The 15,389-nt window shown below is 46.0% G+C and overlaps 1 protein-coding gene and 1 long non-coding RNA gene across 2 annotated transcripts in view; one reads left to right on the plus strand and one right to left on the minus strand.

The window, feature by feature from the left end:
* The window catches only part of LOC116658270, a 34,551-nt gene extending 33,517 nt beyond the window's left edge, over positions 1 to 1,034 (minus strand). Inside the window, exon 1 of the long non-coding RNA XR_004313572.1 lies at positions 361 to 1,034. This is a non-coding gene — a long non-coding RNA (uncharacterized LOC116658270). The remainder of the gene's footprint in view (positions 1 to 360) is intronic.
* Positions 1 to 15,389, plus strand: part of DAAM2 (dishevelled associated activator of morphogenesis 2) — a 128,327-nt gene that overhangs the window by 25,821 nt on the left and 87,117 nt on the right.

Here is a 15,389-nt window from a genome sequence, read left to right on the forward strand (position 1 = left end):
AGTAACGGTTTAAACTATCCCGCTCACTCTCACCATTTACAAGCAGAAGGCTGAATACCCAGGGACAGTGTGGACCCATCTGGGGGTCTAGGGTAGCCTCTTGCCCCAGCCCAGAACTCCTCTGGGAGAACCGAGGGTGGGAATTGGGCTTAGCACTCTTTCATCGCCCTCTTGGAGGGTCAGTTGAATCCTGACCCTTCTGAGTTTGCTCTGGGGGACATTTCACCTACTTTGGACCCCGGACAGATGGATTCCCAGGCCCCTGACACTTGGGCTGACGTGGAAGCCTTCTCATTGCCCCTTCTGTCAGCCTAAGCTTCTGGCCAGCTCTTAGGTCAGCTCTGAGATCAGAATACTTACAGAGGGTGCACCTTAGCTCTCCTGAAGGTCCAAAGGGCAAACGCAGGAAGAACTTCTTGGAGGGTGTCCTTGGCATTGACAGCAGATGACCCTCTACATCTCCACAACCAGAGTCTCTGTGTTCAGGGATCCTGTGTCCTTCAGCTCTGGACCTCATATGCAGCCTGGCACAATGGCCAGAGAGCAGACAGCAGAGCCCTCTGCCCAGGGGAGAGTTAGTAACCTGGGAAACATTACTGATTTCTTCCAAGCTTCAGCTTCCTCACTTATCAAATGAGGTTAAACTTTACCTCACCAGGCTGTCACGAAAATAATATTTATGCCAAGGGAAGAGTACAGAGCTAGGAATGCTGTAGACCCTTAACAAAGGGGATCTCATAATTTTGTTTTCCAGTTTTTCAGCCAGCAGGAGCCCATGTGGTTTGGAAAGGACCCTTCCCCAAATCTGGATACATGTTTTCTGTTTTTGAAGGCCGAGGGGTGGAGTTTCTAGGGCTCAGGTCACCCTTACTTCCTCCCTCTAGAAACAGTGGCCGGTGAGGATTATCCAGGAGCATGGCCGGTCTGTTATCCTGAGAGCTGGGAGGAGACACCAGGCATCCTGGATATCTTGCCTGGAAACCCCTCCTGTGTTTGAGTTCTCAGGAGGGAGAAGGGCAGCAGAGCCGGCTGTACGTGCGTGGTGGGGGGTGGGGAGGTGAGAGGGTTGGGGAGGGACAGGAAGCTCAAGGAACAGCGGAGTCTTGAAGGACAAGCCTGAGGTCAGAGGCTGTCACTGCTCCTCAAGGGTGCTCAGGTCAAAGGGAGAGGGGAGAATCTGGCAAGTTGTAAAAAAATGGAACTTTAGCCATCTGTAAACATCTTAGTGGGTATGGGCTGGGGAGGCTGCCCCTTGCTGATGGACACACTGTCTGGGGGCTTGGCAGGTCCAAAGGACGGAAGGAACATATGATGTGGAGAAAGCAGCTGCAGGTTCTCTTGGCCCATCTCAGAGCTTCTAAGTTATCCTTCAAGTTGACATTTAAGACTTTGAAGGTCACATTTGTTTCTGTTTTGTTCAAGCTCTCTCTTTAACCATGGCCTGGGATGACTTTTCAGCTTTTAAGAGGCTCAGCCAGTGGCCAGCTTCTCTTGAGACGGCCCAGATTGGGGGTCAGTGAATTCCTCACTCCTGGCAGTATCTATTTCTCCAGCTCGCTCACAGTTTTTTTTTTTTGTTGTTGGTTTGCTTTGTTTGTTTGTTTGTTTCATTATGAGGTTAGAAAACTGTACCATCAAAATGCTGTAAGGGATGAAATGCCTTTTCTTTGGCCCTGTGGATCAACGTGCTAGTGACGTGCGAGGCTTCTCAGACTATGGGTATGAGCAGGTGTGGTGGGGTTCTTTCTGGGTCTCCCCCTCCAAACAAAGAAAAGAAAAGGAAAAAAAAAAACCTGGGAAAAAGAAACTTTAGGCAGTTTGGTAGCTCATTGAATCCTGGCTGAAGAGGAGCTGAGTTATTTGTAGGCTGCCCCAGGGTACTGTGCAGAGAGCTTCAGAATCAAGAAGACCCAGATTGGAGTTCTGGACCCATCAGGTCACAAGCTGTCCGCCCTCTTTGAGTCTTCTTCATCTGTCAAGTGAGGACAAGAGCTATTCTCATGTCCCAGGGTGGTTCTGAAGATGAAATAATACACGGGAAGGGCCCGATCAGCACTCAGCAGAATGGTGATACCTTTCCCTTGCTAGTTCTAAGCTCGTGAAAGTACATGGGTTTGGGTTTGCATTTGTCCATAAGCTGCTTATTCAAGGCTTCACAATGGCGCTCAAAGGTCAGCTGTGAGATGGAGACCTTCAATACAAAAGCAGGCACAGAACAGTGCTCCCTGGGCCAAACAAACGGCAGCCCCATGCGATTCTCTACTGGGATAAAGGAAGGGCCACGGGCTATTAGGCGCTACCCACAGAGCTTGTTTGAGAAATCCCGAAAACTGTCTTGGTCCCAAGCATCAGAATCAAAATCAAGGCAGGAAATCAAAGAGGCAGGACCTACCATTAAAACCGAATCATAATGGCAGGATGACAGTGGCACCCGATATTTGTACGACAGCCTCCAGTTTGAAAAGCATGTGGTCTCATTTCATCTTCATAACAATCCTGGGTGATTAGGATTATCCACATTTGACAACTCAAATTGAGGGCTTAGAAGAGTTCCCCTATTTCACACAGTAAGTGGAAGAAACAGGAGGCAGGAGACAAACAGCTACCCAAGCCCTGTGTCGCAACCCATCACCTGGGAAGCTTGTAAAATGATCAGAACCTGGGCCCACCCCAGGCCGGGTAAATTAGAATCTCTGAGGAGTGGCGCCCAGGGATTGATCGTTCGACAAGGCCCCCAGGTGATCTGAAGTTTAAACTGAGAGCCACGTACCTAAGGGCAGCGTGAAGAGGAGCAAGATGAGGAGGCAGGGTATCAGGCACAGGTGAAACAAACAGCCGAATCTTTGCTAGGGTTTAAGCTCCACGGGGGAGGGGGTGGAGACTTGCGTGGTTTCCCCGCTACCCAGAATCCAGAACGCGCCAGGCACAGGGGAGACACTCAGTCAACGCTGGCTGAGCAAACGAACTGCTATAGATTAGGAGCCAAACCTCGAGCAGCCAAGCCCAGTCTGTCACCTTGTTGTGTAAGTACAGTTTTACTGCAACCCAGCCGTGCCATTTGTTTCCGTGTTGTCTGTAGCCGACATCGTGCGAGCAAAGGGTGGAGTTGAGTGTTGTAATAGAGGCTGTGTGGTTCGCAGAACTGAAAATATTTGCTGTCTGGCCCTCTCACGGAAGAAGTTTGTTGCCTCCTGCCCTGTTTCTCAGAGTGAGCGGAGTAAGGATAGCTTAGGGAGGGTCGTCACAGCATGGTGGTCAAGAGTATGGGTTCTAGATTCAGACAAAGCTGCGCTTGAATCCTGCTTTTGGCTCCCCGCCCACCTGCCGTAAGACCTCCCGGATTATTGCACCTCTCTGAGCCTAAGTTCTCTCATCTGAAAAATGGCATTGATAATAAGTAATACCTCCCTCAAAGGATGGTTGCAGAGGTTGTCAGCCCCTGGCCTAGGGAAAGCACTTAACAAGCCTTAGCTATTGCTTTGAGGGTGGTGGTTGTAGTTACTGGCAATTAACCAGCTTGAAGGAAAACTAAAGCCAAAACCTAAATCCAGTATCACGAACAGAATAAGAGATGTGGTAGGAAAAAATCAGTTGGTAAGCTGGTGGGAGGAAGAGAGACTGATGTGAGGTTTCTGAGGTAAACAGCATCCTTTTAAGACAACACAGGTCAGACTGTGATGTGTGAGTGGGGTGCTCCTGTGCTGGCTGACCGCTGTGTCCACCAGCAAGCCCCATCTTTCCTCAAGGGTTAACTCAGGTTTTACTGCACCGAGTACTGAGCCGAGTTGCAAGCATGTCCACTTCTGCGCCCTTGTTTGTAGCTCTTTCTACCTGAAAGGCTCTGCCCCAGTCCTCATCTCCCTGGTCCACTTGTCCTGCCAGGCTTGCTCCCATGGCCCCTTCTCTCCCAAACTCCCTTTGTAAGGCTCCCCTGGTCACTCCTTCTTCCTTACCCCCCACAGTCTTATAGCATGTACCTCTGACATAACATTGAATGTATTGCATTACAGTCATGGAAGGACCGAGACTCTGTTTTGCCTTCTCCATGTTTGGAGCTCCTAAAAAGCCAAATTGTATTATAGAACCCACACCTGTTGGTAGCTAAACAGTGTTAATCAGACCCTTGATTTAACTCAACGGTAGCTGAGTTAACTCTAGAAGAATGTGTAGGACTTGCCCAGGGGCTGATGGGATTACAGAAGCCAATCCCTTTGGCCAACCAGATAGAGGAGAGTGATCCAGTTTGTAGACTGTGTGGATCCTTTGTGGCCTCATCCCTCTGCTCAGTGGTGGCTCCTGCCCTCTGGAACACCTCTCATAAGGGGTAGCCAGGGACAGGGCAAGATGGAAGAAACTTAAAACCAACTCTTTGACTTCTCGTCAGCAGCTGTGGTGAAGAGTTGGGCTTTGGCTTCTCTGGCTTTTTGTGTCTGTGTGCCAAGATAATTGCGAATTGGCTTGGGATGGTCAGCTTTCATGAGCACGGTAACACAGAAGCGTGGTCATGGATAATAGCAAACAGCAGATAATTCACAGCATTATTGTTCAACTGCAGAATGTGTTGCATAATTTTTATAGACTTCAGTGGCAGATTTATGTTGATGGCAAATATATATTGTGTATGAAATAATATTAAAATTATTTTCTAATGATTTGAGGAGAAGGCACAGAAGAATCCCTGCCTTAAATTAACTGTGCCTTCTGAGCAACCCCAGAGGGACAATTAGGAGCTGATTCCTAAGAGGGGAGGGAAACGAGGGCATGAAATACTATTTTTATATAGGTCCCTGCTATGAACGTGGCAATGCTGATAATTTTTTAAATGTATTCTTTATTTGATTTTTCCATATTATGAAAGTAATTCTCCCTTGTGTAAACAAGTGAATCAATATCATGCAGAAATACAAAAAGATAAGTGGAAAATGAGTAACATCTCCTCCCATCCTCCACATCCCAGGAATTAATGTTTATAGCCTAGAATTAATCCTTCCCTGTCTTTTCCTTTGTTCATGCAAATACTGCAGGTGTGTATACAGGTGGAGCAGGCTCTTGTTGTGCGAGTGTTTTTCACTGAAATGGAATCTGTATATTACTCTGCAGCATACTTTTCTTCCTTTGGACCATTTATCAAGGTCGGCCCGTACGATGGATGTAACTATTTTTTCTGATTTCTTTATAGCCTAGACACACACAGCTCTATATATCTAAGATCATGGCATTCTTGTAGCACAGTTCCTTTTTTTAGCTATTCAGTGTGGTTTCATCTTGGATGATCACCTGTTTGGGTCCCTGAGTCTGACATACGAAGTCTCCATCACCCAGGGAAGCTGAGTGATTGATGTACCTAGCCTGTGACCATCCTGGGTATGACTACATGTTGTGTGTGGTCCTTGTGCTCTTGAGCATCAGGCCCCCTGGCTGCCCCCACCCCCGCCCGGGTCTCATCAGATTCAGTCTTCCTTCCTTGGGTCTTTTCCGTCACTGAATATGCAGGAAAAGCAGCAGGAAACATCAAAGACTGATGCATTGAATTGGAGAAGAGTCCTGATGGAGCAGATCAGGCAGTGTGACATAATGATCAGGCGTATGGACCCTACGCTTAGATCGCCAGACCCCCTGCAGGACTGACTTCCAAAGACAGGCAGTGCTGGCAGTGGGCAGCCCTCTTTGGCATTGCCTCAGATGAAGAGAGTTGTCCCACCTGCAGTCTCTCCTTCTGGGTCACCGGCATCCAGTGACCAGTAGGGCCCCTCTTTCACAAAGTGGGGACATTGTAAAGGGCATCCCAGTTTCAGGGACTCCCTGTGGGGCCGGCTGAGGTCTTCACTGAGGCTGCATGACAGCTGTACTTGGAGAAGTACAGTGATGCCCCGAGCCTGCTTCCTGCCTGAACCTCCCTCCCATGGGTGGTTGATTTCAAGAACCCTTCCTAATAACCCTCTAGCTGCTCCAGAAGTTTTACTTATTTTACATGAAATTGTTTTGGAGGAGATCCATATTTCCAGATAATTGTTGGTGGCTATGTCCGAATATGAAAAATTATGTTTTTTTTTTCTTGTGCTCTATTTTGGGTGTGTTCTAGGTGAGACCCAACTGATTTCTCTACAAATAGAGCTGTGTCATAACTGGGAAGGCTGAGCAAATGTTTTCATTGCCAAATTTGCATTCTCCCCGGCTCCCCTCCCCATCCGGACCCCAGTGCTAGGCTGGGAGGTGTGGGTGTATCTGGTTGGAAGCATGACCTGATGGCTTTGCGGCCATCCTGCCTGGAGGCAGGGCCTGGACAAGCTGACCTTTGGGATTTCCTCTCGTATCTTTTAGGTGCTTCTGCTATCTAAACGGAGTGGTCTCGGGGGTCCCTGCTAGCCCACTGGGAGCCACCTCCCTGCCTGCATTCATATCATGCTTGCCTGCGTCTCTGCCAGATCTGATTCGTCCTTACAGGGGTGTTTGTTTCTTACCGATTTGTCCCAAGCAAAGGAGGTCTTTGGCACTGTGTATTGAACATTCCACCTTCCGGGTTATGTACACTGATTGCTTGCCCAAGTGCCAAAGCAAAGCTTGCCTGCATGACAGATTCTTGATGTGCCAGACTTGGGGACCCAGCCTTGCAGCTAACATCTGATCACATTCCTGGGAGTCAGTGTCAACACTCCCTCCCAGACACCACAGCCCCCAGCCTCAAGTTCCCTGATCAGGCAGCGAGGGAAGGGAGTGATTCCAAGTCAGTGGGGAGAATGTCAGTATTCCACAGTGCCAGAGGCAGCTTTGAAGTTCCTTTGAAGCAAATTCAGAGTTTCTGTGGACTTTAAGCAGTAGAAAGACCAAGCCATTTTAACTCATTTCTTTTCTTTTCTTTCTTTTTTTTTTTTTTTTGTCTCTATCAATATATTTATCAGTCTGTTCCTGATCATGTGACATTGGGCTGGCAGCCTCCTGGAGACAGAGTTAGGAATTGCCTCTGCCTTTCTGAGACTCAGTTGATAATTTACCATCACTCCTGCCCTGAGCAGATGAAGTTATTGATGTCTGTGCCTGCCTCCGTGGAAGCTGGGACTGACAGCTGATAAACAGACCAGATTTCTGAATATAAAGCTGTGGATCAGAGCACAGGCCCTGGCTTCCGATTCTGGCTCCACTTCATGCCAGCTGTGTGGCTTTGCATGAGTTACTTCATCTCTCTATGTCTTAATTTCCTTATCTGTAAAATGGGCTGTTAGGAAGATAAAGTTAATGCATGATTTGTTAAAAAGAAAAAATAATACTTGAAACCATGGCTGTCATATAGTAAGCACTAGGAAGTGTTAGTGCTGATGATGATGGAGATGATGATGGTGGAGATGAGATGATGATGGTGGAGAATAAGGACCAAGTCTCGTTAGCTCTGTTGGCCCAGCATCCTGCACAGCACTTGGCACTGAGCTGGGACCCAAAACACATTTATCGAGGAAAATATCCCGCTGCCTTTTGTTAAATGTATACTGCCCACTTAGTCTGCTCAACTCTCTACCAAAAAGTCTTCCATTTAAAGTTTTTATTCCATTTTAACTATTTATTGAAGTTTGACATGATTCAGCAAAATACAGCATTTATAAATATGGCTCAATAGGTTTTCACACACCAGGCACACCTGTGTAACCAGCATCCACAAATCAAGAAACACAACTTTCCAAAGCCCCCACCTCCCCTGCCTGGAGAAGTCCCTTCTACCCTCTTCTGGTTATTCCTTTTCAGTAATTCTGACTTCTAACACCATAGATTCATTTTGCCTGTTCTTGATGTAAATGGAATCACACAGTGAGGACTTGTTTGTGTGTGTCGTCTTTTGCTCTGCATAGTGTGTCAATCGCTCATTCTCGTTGTATATTCCATTATGTGACTCTACACACCTGATTTTTCCACTCTTCTGTTGGTGAGCCTTTGGGTGGTTTCCAGGGTTGGGGCTTGCTATGAATGCTTGTGCCTTTGTTCTTGGGTGGAGATATGACTGCTTTTCTGTTGGTGTGTTCCTGTGAGTGGAATGGCTGGATCACATGGAATGTGTATGTATGTTCAACTCTAGGAGATACTGCCAGTTTTCTGAAGTGGTTGTACCAACGTTTTCCATTGTTTGTAAAGAAGAAGCAGATTCAGCTTGGAAGTGCAGGGGCTTGAGGCCTGGTAATATCCTGAGGTTCCTGAAATGTTCATATCCTCCAAGCCCTTGGTATCTGAAAGCTCACAAGTTCTGGAAAGCCTGCTGGGGGTAGGCGTGCCCTCTATGCTGGCACTGTACTAGGAGTCTCACTTACACTCCTTCACCAAATCCTTGCAACCATCCCATTAGATGAGCTGGGTGTTCTCACCCCCTCTTACAGGTGCAGAAACTGAGGCTCAGAGCAGTAGAGTGACATACCTAAGATCACAACAGGAGGAAGCTATCAGAGTCAGGACATAAGACAGATGTGCATGTGTCTAAAGCTTGTGCATTTTGAGGTCTGATGGTGAATCGTTTTAGCTGCAATACTAACACAGGAGAGGAACACAGACACAGATGTGAGGGCTGTCCCCCTAGAACCTGTGGCAACTGTGGGGTGGCTCTGAGAAGGAATTCTGTAAGAGGGAGCAGAAATAAGGCAACTCGATGACCTTGGGAGGTCAAATTGTTTTCCTGCCCAGGGCTGTTGGAGAAAGTCATAAATTTCCTGGAAGGCTGGGCTGACCTTGTAATTTATTGTCTAAACCAGGACTCTTTCAAGAGTGAAAGGGGCACTAACTGGATAGGACACTGGGGAAGCAGGCGTACAGTGGGACTGTCACAGTTTTGCTCACCCCCCAGAAGTCCGAGCGGGCATTGCTCTCCTGGTCTGGTGGGGCTGCACAGTTCTTTTTAATGCTTTCAGAACACTGTCTATCTGGAAGTTTGCCCGGATGTGATGTACTGGTCTCCTCTGTTTATGCTAAAACAGGGTCTGCCTTTCTTCTTCCCATCTGCACACGTTTGCTGCTCCAATGGGGCTCTGACAAAGTGAGCTTCCTTTAACAGATCCCTTACCATTGGGACGCATAGCCCAACAGACTAGAAGCTTCTAGAAGTCTAGGGCTGTGCCTTTGGTCACTCTGGTATTTACAGTGCTTAGCCAGGTGACAGGCACAGAGTTAGCTCTCCGGGAGCACTTCTTGATTGTCTATGTCATTTATCCATGTGCTCATTCATTGATTCATTCATAGTTCTTAGAACAAGAGCTTAGTTTCAATTCTAGCCTCTTTTTTTGTTCTGATTCCTATTCCATTGGTCCAGAAAAAGAAGCTAGTTGTGTGTGGGTGTGTGCAGACAGGCAAAGGACAAAGCATACAAGGGATCCACTTAATGCGTAGCAAAAGCATCATGGAATTTGATGTCAGGATCTAGGTTTTGAATTTCAGCCATCCACTGATGAGCTGAATTGTCTTAGATAAACCATATAGCAACTTAGTGTTTCTGAGCCTCATTTTTCACCACGTGTAAAGTGGAAACGACAGTCATCCCCGGGGTGTAGGAGGGAAGTGAGTCCACGATGCAGGGTGTATGGAAAGTGCTCAGGACACTGTGAAGTGCTGTGTCATGCATTGTTGCTGATGCCTGTAGTGGGTCAATTATTTGAGAAGCACCAGTGTGAAGCACTGTGGTGCTGAGGTAGGTCCTGTGGAATGAATCCCCCTTGAGCAAAATGTACTCCCCTTCCAGGGCCTCCAGTCTCTTAAACTGAGGCAACCCCATGTGACTGGGAGCTTTCACTAGTAAACAAAGAAGGAATCAGCAAATTCTTCAAGGTCTCAGGGATTTGATGTGGGTGTCAAAGGTAAGGATGCAAAGGATAATTAATTTCTCATTAAGCCCACAGCTGCATTTTCACCAGAACAGCAGCAAGAAGCATTTAAGGACTTAAAAACGTGTGTCTTTGGTATAGCAGGGTGGCTTCTCGAGCAGATTCTGGGATTGAACTGCTAGGGATCCAAATTCAAACTCCACCCTTTACTAGAATTGTAGCCTTGGGCAAGTATTTATCCTCCCTGAGACTCCGTTTCCTCATCTGTAAAATGGTGACAGTAATGGTACCTACCCTCAAATGAGGACAGAAATAATGCTTGTAAAATGCTTAGAGCTCTGCCTAGAACACAGTATGTACTCTGTACATCTATATTATTATTATTGGCCAACTGATTTGTTTTCCATTGGAATACAAGTTATGATACGGTGCTGATGCAATACATAGTTGGAGGAGGAAATATGGTTTTGAGATCTTGAGGGGGATGTCAGGGAAGCCTTCATGCAAAGGAAGCATCCGCAAGGTTGACTTCTTTTACACCTGGAGCAAAAAGTTTGTTTATATCCATGATTACTCTGTTCTTAAAGCTCAGAAAAGAAGATTTAGCATGAAAAAAATTTTTTCCCTTGAGAAACCTAAGTTGAATGCCTCCTGGAACTTTGAAGTTGAGTAACACATGTTCCCTGTCCTCGTGCACTTCCAAACCAGTTCATCCATCCTTGTGCCAGGAACAGGGGAGATTAAGATGAGATGAGTCCTCAAAGTACTAACAGTGTTGTCGTGGAAGGATATAGAGGTGAAGGATACTATTCTATGTCATCAGTGCTGTGAGTGGGAGATGCTCAAAGAAACTTAGATTGCATTTAAGAGTGTTTGGGAATGTAAGGAAGTTCTGGGATCTCCTTTCAAGCTTCTGTAGTGATGAGAGGAGCCATTTCATCTGTTGGAATGGTAAATGCGTGGTACTTCCTACAGCGGAAGAATGGGCAGATGGTCCCTGTGGTTCCTTTGGTACAACTACAGTGTCCACATAGTTGTGTGTCTTACAGTGAAATGAAAACACTCTGACCTTTTCCTGGATAGTGTTGACAAGGTTTCTCACATTGCCCAGGGATTGTGGGAATTTCTGCTTCACAGGCTTCATCTCTAATGTTATGAATCATTAAAAAAATCTCTTATCTCGAAGCCAGTTTGCAAAAAGAAGTCTTTCCTCTACCTGCAGTCACAGCTCTTCCTCCTTCTCCAAGTTTCCTAGTTAAGAAGAGAGGAAATGCTACCCAACTTATTCAAACTTTTATAAATTAAAACAAAAATTCTTTTGGTTTTTCAAAGTGTGCAGATGTGATTCTAACACTACAATGATGCTGGAGAACAGTAAACATGTGAAAAAAATGTTTAGCCTGAGTTGGAATCAGGGAAATAACATACATTGATGTTATATGGAGACAACCATTTCACACTCATCAGATTGGCCCCCAAAATGATATTTATCCCATTATATGTAGAGCAAAAGATAATTCACATTCACCAGTGGTGGGAATTAAATTGGTATGGACACTTTGGAGAGCAATTTGGTACTATTATCCAGTAAAATTAATGATGCACTTACCATATATCCTAGCAATTTCATCCCCGTATGCACATGGTAATCACTGTTTTTGAACAAAAAATCTTGGCCTTTTTTTTTTTTCTGACTTGTGGATTTGCTCGGATCATATTTTGATATGTCAGTGGAGATGCAAAATAGGGCCATAGTCATAGAAACCAAACAGCAACTCCCTGGTTCAATCTCCATCTAGCAAGTTGCTGGAGCCTTCTCTCATTGTGTTGCAGAAAAACGTGTTATAGCTCAGTGTTACAGCTCAGTTGTGACAGCAACCTGGATCTGGGAGAGAGACCAAGCAGCACTCAGAGCGTTGGAAAACTCGCATTTATTACACCAGGAGGCCCAGCAGAGTTAACACTCCAAACTCTGGACCCTGTCTGTAGGTTTACACAGGCTTTTATAGGCTGCCGTTTTACACTTTGCAACATCATATGCAAATAAGATATAACAGAAGTTGACTAATTAGAAACAGGCTTTGTAGAAATGGACCAATCGGGGGGAGAGAAATAACCAATCAGGAGTAAGCTCCATGCAAATGAAGTACTATAAATGGACCAATCAGAAGTTAGGTAAATGGACCAATCAGGAGTGAGCTCAGGGAACCAATAGAATTTTAGGGGTAAGTTCCACTTTCCTGGAAGTAAGCCTTTCAGAGGCAAAAAGTGAGATAGAATCTCTGGGCCAGGGAACCAGATGATGCTGGCAGGAGAGTAGAGGCCCTTCCTGGGGGACCTGCCAGTCTTTTTATGGGGCTTCCCACCTCAATTGCATCTCTTCTTTGGGAATTCCTGGGATTCCTTGCTAGTGCTGGAAAGTGACCACAGGCTTCCTCCTGATATCCTTTTGATAAGGACATGGGACCAACAGTCTCAAGTATTTCTCATTGCCCCAGGGGGAAAGAACGCCCCTCTCCCCACCATAACTGCTGGGTTTCAATGAAGTTCTCCATCCCGTCTGACTTTCATCAATGCAGCCACAGCTCTGTGCCTCTTGCAGAATTCCTGCCCTGATGTGGGAAAGTACCCACCACTGGAAATTGCTTCATTTTCTTTTACTTGACAATGAAACCCTGCTGACTTCTTCTCTGGGGGCTTGTTGAAATGCAGTTGATCTCTCACTTTCATGTGCCTTCCTCTTGAGCACAGTCCCCTCTTCCTCGGAATCTTGTCCATACTGAACCCAAGTGACACGTGATGTGCTAGCCTTGAGTGCCCTGCCCTCTCTTGTGCAGCCTCTGTCCTTGACTGAGCCTGTAAGCCTCAATGCTCAGTTCTGTAAGAGTAAGTCCCCTTCTCTGGCTTGCATGGTGCCTGTACTGGGGACTGAAGCTGGGGTGGCTTTCCTCTCTGCTTTCTGCTTAGTTATACATCATATAATTCACCTTAATTAAAGAGGAGAAAGTCAAAACTGGGAGTTTGGGGAGCAAATCTTAGGTACCTAGTTGCTCTGAGAATGGACAGTGGAGTCTGTATCAGTGAGGCTCTAGGCAGGAAACAGCGGGCCCTCCCAAAAGGGTTGAACTGCTAAGAATATACTGAGAGGACTATTTGCGGAGAGATAAAGGACTGGAGGCCACTGCCAGGCCCATGGCTTAGCAGAGAGTCTGGCGGATAATGCCCTGAGGTCTCTCTCCTTCCACCCTCCAACTGCCTGCTGTTGCTTCTGACTGGGCACCAGAAGCCCAGGAACCTGGGTGGTGCATTCTGCAGAGGTCAGCCCCCTGGGCAGGAGCCTGGCAGAGAAGGACAGGAAGTGCAGGTAGAGGGGCAGGCAGGGAATAGACAGCACCTTGTATATTTCTAAGTGCATTCATGTGACAAGGAAGACCAGGCATAAAGAGGAGTCCCCTGTGATTCAACCTGTAATAGCTTTTGGGCAAATGGGGCCATGGTTTTGGCCTGGTTGGCTCCTGGCTTAGACAGGTAAGCCAGGAAGGGGATCTGGAAGGGAAAGGAATTGACATTTATGGTTCTGGGTCAGGTACTTTGTTCTCTGCTTTGAAAAGAAAGGTGATTTGAATGAGACTGGGGGATTGGCTCTTAATCATACTCCATAAACTTTGCAGCCCAGAGAATGGATGTGTCCACCTTAAAATGATTAAGCTCAGTGGCGTCAGCTGGCAGGTTATGGCCTTGAAACCTGTTCTGAACCCCGTTCAAGTGACACACATGACATGGGTCTTGGGCACCCTGATGGGTAAGTGTGTGAGGATGAGGATGCCCTTAGCTGAACTCATCTTCCTGCAGTTTTCCTCCTGGCTCCTCTTTCATCCATATAACTCATTACTCTCACCCTGAGGCTCACCTGAGCACATCTCGCCTGTGAAGGTTGTGATAAATGTCAGGGACGCAGATTTGACCGAGTGATCCCATGTTGTGGAGACATGGTCAGAGAAAGAAAATAATTTATCCAACTCATGGGGGTACAGGGCCTGCCCTTGGGAATTCCCAGTCCAGTATATGAATCAGAATATACACACCAAAGATGAGGGACACCTGCAAAGGAACCTGTCAAGGGAAAGTTCACAGTATACAAACCAAATCTGTGCTTGATAAAGGAGGGTAGGGGATAGAGCCTTTGAAGTTGGTGGGCTTCGAAGGCAGCCAGAGTAGTAGCCCTGGGACCTTGGCTAAACATATGACATCTCTCAATAGGCCTCAATTTCCTCATCTGTAAAATGGGCAAATTAAATGTCTGCTGCTCCTTACGCAGTTGTCAGGGTTACAGGGGATCATCCACCTGAAGCGCAGGGCCTGGCACATAATAAGTGCTCAATAAATGTTGTCTGTGATCAACAGCATCATTATCCCTGGAGGTCACCACTTGGAAAGAGAAGTGAGGACTCTGAGAGTCCAGAAGTCATGGTACCTCCTTGAGTCTTCTAGTTGACCTAATTCATTGCCCTTTTCCAACCAACCCCACAGGCCTCCATTCTTTGACTTACACTCCTGTCTCATTAGGGTGACATGGGTGCTGGCGAACCTGGCCATCTGCTTGGTCCCCTCCAGGTGAGAAGTCATGAAATGTTCAAGAGGAAAGAAGGCTGAAGGGATCATCTTGTCTAGCATTTCCCAAACTGCATTTGATAAAACACCAGGTTCCCACAGAGGCCCTGGGGAACCAGGAAGAGATGGGAGGAAAATTCTGTGGCTAAAGAAATTTAAGCAGTTTCCATCTCCCCTTTTCTTACCCTCAGAGAAGCACTGCCGTAAAAAACTGGTTTCCTGTTGTTGAAACTAGTATTCTATTTACCTAAAGAGGACTTTTCCCGAGGAACCTTCCTACACTGTTTTGGGAATGTAATTTGGTGCAGCCACTAAGAAGGACAGTATGGAGGTTCCTTAAAATACTAAAAATAGTTACCATATGATCCAGCAATCCCACTCCTGCATATATCCAGAGAAAATATAATTTAAAAAGACACATGAACCCCAATGTTCACAGCAGCACTGTTTACAATAGCCAAGACATGGAAACAACCTAAATGTCCATGACAGATGAATGGATAGAGAAGATCTGGTGTGGGATGTTACACAGAGGGATATTACTCAGGCATAAAAAAGAATGAAATAATGCCATTTGCAGCAACATGGATGGACCTAGAGATTATCATATCAAGTGAAGTAAATCAAAGACAAATATTATATGATGTTACTTATATGTGGACTCTTAAAAAAAATTCAAATTTTATTTTCAACCCAGAAATAGATTCATGGATGTAGAATACAAACTGTGGTTACCAGGGGTGAAAGGAGGAGAGAGGGATAGATTAGGAGTTTGGGATTAACATGCACACATTACTGTATATAAAATAAGCAACAAGGACTTACAGTATAGCCCAGGAAACTATATTCATTTTCTTATAATGAGCTACTGTAATGGAAAAAAATCTGAAAATATATATATGTAGATGTATAACTGAATCCCTTTGCTGTACATCTGAAATTAACATTGTAAATCAACTACACTAGCATAAAAAAGCATAAAAAGAGGAC

The sequence above is a fragment of the Camelus ferus genome, chromosome 20, assembly GCF_009834535.1.
Source record: "Camelus ferus isolate YT-003-E chromosome 20, BCGSAC_Cfer_1.0, whole genome shotgun sequence".
Taxonomy (NCBI): Eukaryota; Metazoa; Chordata; class Mammalia; order Artiodactyla; family Camelidae; genus Camelus; species Camelus ferus.